Source organism: Gavialis gangeticus, unplaced genomic scaffold (genome assembly GCF_001723915.1).
Source record: "Gavialis gangeticus isolate Ggan-Ray unplaced genomic scaffold, GavGan_comp1, whole genome shotgun sequence".
NCBI lineage: Eukaryota > Metazoa > Chordata > Crocodylia > Gavialidae > Gavialis > Gavialis gangeticus.
In genome coordinates this window covers 7886597-7891037 of record NW_017729019.1, presented here as the reverse complement: position 1 = coordinate 7891037, position 4441 = coordinate 7886597, and the positions used below count along the sequence as shown (strand labels likewise).

General features: G+C 48.9%; 1 protein-coding gene across 2 annotated transcripts in view; it reads left to right on the top strand.

The window, feature by feature from the left end:
* The window catches only part of KLHDC8A (kelch domain containing 8A), a 108133-nt gene that overhangs the window by 6982 nt on the left and 96710 nt on the right, over positions 1–4441 (top strand). The window contains exon 2 of one of the 2 annotated variants that reach the window (XM_019513976.1): positions 2863–3080. The gene's annotated coding sequence lies outside the window, so the exon portion shown is untranslated. Of the gene's footprint in view, positions 1–2663; positions 3081–4441 lie in introns of those variants that run through there. The other variant, XM_019513977.1, reaches the window with a different exon arrangement.

Genomic DNA, 4441 nt, shown 5'->3' with positions numbered 1-4441 from the left:
CGAATGACATTTGAGTCCTGCTAACACATCTGCAATCAAGGTCCCCCTGCTAGTGGCTGCAGCCAGAAGGCTGCACCATCTAACATCCCGGTAGAGGCTGTGTTTTGTTTCGTGAGATTTGGATCCCAGGGCTCCTGGCTTTCGGGGTCCTGCTGCTGATGTGCAGGTAGCCCTCCTTCCTGCTTGGTCACCGAAGCTGCGATTTTATGGGAAATCATGGGCAAGATCTTGACGTCGGAGCCTGCCTTATGCTTCTGGGCAGAGCTGACGGCGGGACTCGCCCCCGCCCTGGTCTCTCTGCTAGTGACGGTGGCTCTGCCTCAGGCTGTCGAGTTGCAAGGACCCAAAATGCTAACTAAATAGAGACTCTCCAGATGCAAGCACAGCCCATCCTCAGTGCCAGTGCTCCCTGCTAGGTCTCAGGCAAGGTGTATTTATTCCAGGGTTTCTCTATTTATTTCCATCCCATTAATTTCCACTGAGGCCCTTATTGGCATATGGCAGGCTGCAGAGCTGAAATGCCCCCGCTGCATTCAAGCCTTCGCCATACACATTTGCAATGGAGATTTATGGGAAGAAATCTTCCCGTTTAATCAAAATGCTACTTTTTGGTTGGAAAAATAATAAGTTCACTGCATGGCTTTCAGACGTCTTTGCTAAAAGGTCCTGACCCTTCACTGGAACCAGTGGCAAACTGCCTAGGCCCTGACCTGTTCACACCGGTACATAGCTGTAAGCATGTAAATAGTTCCTTTGACTTTGGAGGGATGACTCTCATGCTTGAAATTATAAGTAGGCTCGAGTGCTCTGATGGAGCAGAGCTTTCTTCCTCTGGGCTCATCCTCCTTGTTGTACTTGCCTGTCCGTAATTGCCATTTCCATGCTGGGACATGTCAGCTTTCCTTTCTCACAATACCTTGAAATGCATATTTGACACAGCCAGGTGTTTCAGGGCTTGAGAAGACCTTACAAGGTGATGTTTCCCCTGCCCTAACACTCGGTTGCGATCTAGCAAAATTTACTGGATTCCTGGCATTTGAGCTGCTGGGACTGAGCTGTAAACAGTGTGTTAAATAATAATAACTTATAAATACTAAGCGTCTAATAAAACTAAACCTCTAATAATGCACCTCCCCCATTAAAAATGCACTTTGACGGGTTTTTTTTAATTTTTAAAGAGGAAAATGCTTTTGTAATTAGCATCTTAACATTAGCCTGGCCCTGTTCTGAAGGCTTCTATTTAAATGCAAATTAAATCCTCCCACCGGAAAGCTAATAGGAGATTAAAATAGCTGGTAGGGGATGGGAATTTGCTTCCATGTGGAGTCATTTTACTCAACTTGTTGTTGATTTCCTCATTTTTTATGGCCCGGTTGCTTTAAAAATAGGGTTTCTATCTAGGAGTTCATGTTACCTATGTAACAATAACCCTTGCTTGTTCAATATGACCCTGAAACTTGTGGTCAGAGCCTTTTGCTCTCCCAAAGCCTTTTGCAAATCTGGACTGCTTAAAACTAGCTTGGACCTAGACTGAGCTTTTTGCTTTCCCTCATAATAATGAGGCTACTGCTGATAGTAGCTAAAGGGCTACTGCCTTTGATCTTTAGGCAGCTAAGAGTTGTCCTGTTAGGTCTGAAGACTGTAGGTTCAAACTCACCAATGCCCAAATGTGGTTGTTTATATGTCCATGAGCGTGTGCACACTGTTGCTGAATTAATCCATTATCCCTAGGAACTTACATGCGTAGTGAGTGGGATCCCATGCCATGGAGAGCTGTCTTATACCATCATCAACACACGATTTGCCAGGAACCTGAGAATATTGCAGTTCAACAGTAATGACCATGAGTGAGACTCTCTCATAGCGAAGGGAGCTCTGTATGCCTATGAACAGCTGCTGGACCACCATATCAACATGCCTCTAGGACTGCCTCTGTCCACAGAGACTCTTTAAAGGTCTCTCTGCCTCTACACAGAAATGACCTCTGATAGTTTTTTGCAGATCCCAGACAATTCTGCAGTAGCTTTAGGGAAAGCACTGACATGTAGGTCAGGAGCTCAGATGCCCAGAAAGGCGGCGCTGGGCAGGGAAGCAGCGGTTCACGAGCAAAAATAAATCTCAGAATTGGTGATGTAACGGTGTCCATGATAAAGCCACATTTGCAACCTCCGATTGAAGGTACTTGTGTATTAGACACCCTACACGTGAGTCACAGAGCTTGCAAGCAGGAGTGCACAGTGTCCGAAGGCGTTGTGACCTGCCGTGGTCTTTTGCAACAGGAGAATTGTTCTGTTATATTTCTGCAGTCAAGAAATGCTCTCAAGCGGGTTTTGAAATGGGGTGCTGCTCAATGCAAAAAAGGGATGGGGAGAGGCCTGGAGTCTGAAAGGGTGGAGAACTACTGGCCTAGCAGAAGGGACCCCGTGGGCAGCCTCCTGAGATGTTCCTGAGTCCCCAAGCTAATTACAGCCCTGCTGTGAGCAGACACAACGCTGGAGTCCAGGGACCTGCGCTCCCTTCCTCAGGGCTGTGCGTGACGGGGAGACTGCTCCTGCTCTTCGGTGCTGCCTCTCCCATCGTCCTTCTTCTGCCTCCCTTTCCCAACAGTTTTGCTTTCATCGCAGTTGGAGGGGAGGGAGAAGACCCTGTTGTAAAACATCCATAAAAGGCTTGGCATGGGTCTCATAATCCAACACACACACACACCTCACTCCAGGCACAGAAGAAAATACAGGTCACCACAGCAGCTGGAGAGTCCTCTGCCTGTAATTGTTTTTCCTCTCCTGTAGGAAAGTAAAGATTAGGGCCATTGGATTTATGTAGCCCGTTTGAAATTCCTTCCTCCCTCCCTCCCTATCCCAGGCTTCTTCTGGCTCCGTTCGCTTTCCTCGTAACAAGGGCTGTAACCTCCAGAGACGGAGAGAGACCGGCAGAGAGAGAGAATGAGAATGGATGTGCGAGAGAAGTGAGACGGAGAGCTGCCTTTGCAGGAGCTGCATTTCTCTGCCTTATGTTAGAGCTGAAAAGCATTTCTAATAGCACCAGGCATCCCGGGGACCCACTGCTGCCTCTTGGAGACGGTAAGTACAAGACACTCCTGAAGTACCCCTTAGCACCAAGAGAGCCGCTCGCTGGAGGTCATTGGGGTCTTAGCGTGTGCACGCGTCTGCGTGCGCTGCAAAGGGAGCAGCCTTCTCTGCACGCCAGCTGGCTTTTTAAGATGCCACCTGAGCTGAATCTTTCAGAGCGACCATGTTATCAAAAAGAAATATGTGGGTCAGGCTTCGGCGGCAATGTTTCTGCTTTTTTAATAGCTGCCAAGCCAAGGTTGCAGCGTGCATATATTCTCAGAAGACGCTACTGTTTTGTGTCCCCTGAGGTTGGGTTTGAGGGATGGTCACTCACCTCGCAGTAGGCCAGAGGTGGATGCTGTCAGTTTGTTCCTCTGCAGGTGGGGCCAGAAGCAGCCGGTTCCTTAGCTGGGGTACCTGGGGGAAGCTGATGCAACTGTGTTTGGTTTGTGCCAGCTGAAGACCTGGCCTGAGCAATTGGGTTGCATTTAAAACAGTTGCCTCAACATTGCAAGGCTCAGATCTTGGCAAGCGCCATCGGTGGCACTGCCGGGTATTCGTGTGATTCTCGCTTGCGTGACCCAGGGGAATTAATAGCACGCTGCTGACTCAGCGGTGGTGCGAAGGGGGTGGGACAAGGGACCCGGCTGGGACTCAGGGACGTCAGGCCAGGTTTGGCATTCACTGTCTGAGATGGGTTACTTGTCCTCTCACTGACATTATATAGTCCTAAGCCTCTCACGAGACAAACTTCAGCATCCATCAGATGCTCCATCAAGCTCTGCCTGGACCGTACAGGGAAAAAGGATAGTTTGCAACCTTTCTTCCTATCCCATGCCATGCTAGCCGCCCCTGACACGGCTCCTCCGGATTGACCGTGGCCCTGCTGTTAACTGTGGAGTGCTTCCTTCCGCTGGCCTCTCTGTCCCCCTCCTGTGTAGCAACATCAGGAAATTACATTTGGCACGATGAGGCTGCAGATAATCCCAAGGGACCGGTAATGGGGATAAAACCAGGCAGGAGGTTAAATCATTCATAGCCTCCTGCCCCTGCATTAAAACAGCGCGCGTGCGCATGTGAGAAATGTGTGTGGGTATCTTCTCTAAGCTGGGAATGGGCAACATGGACGACCCCTTGCAGGGAAGGTCTTTTCTCCCCTCCTTCCCTTTCCAGCAGAAGCATCTTTCCTCTCCTCGACAATTTTTCCAGCCATGTCACTCTCCCAGAAATAAGGGTTGCCGGGGCTTTGTCGTTGCGGGGATTTTTTTTTTTTTTTTGGTAACTGTTGCCATGGAAGGGAAACTGGATTCAACTTGATGGGAGGTCAAAAAATGTCAGGCTTAAACAGAACATACATTTAATTTAAAAAC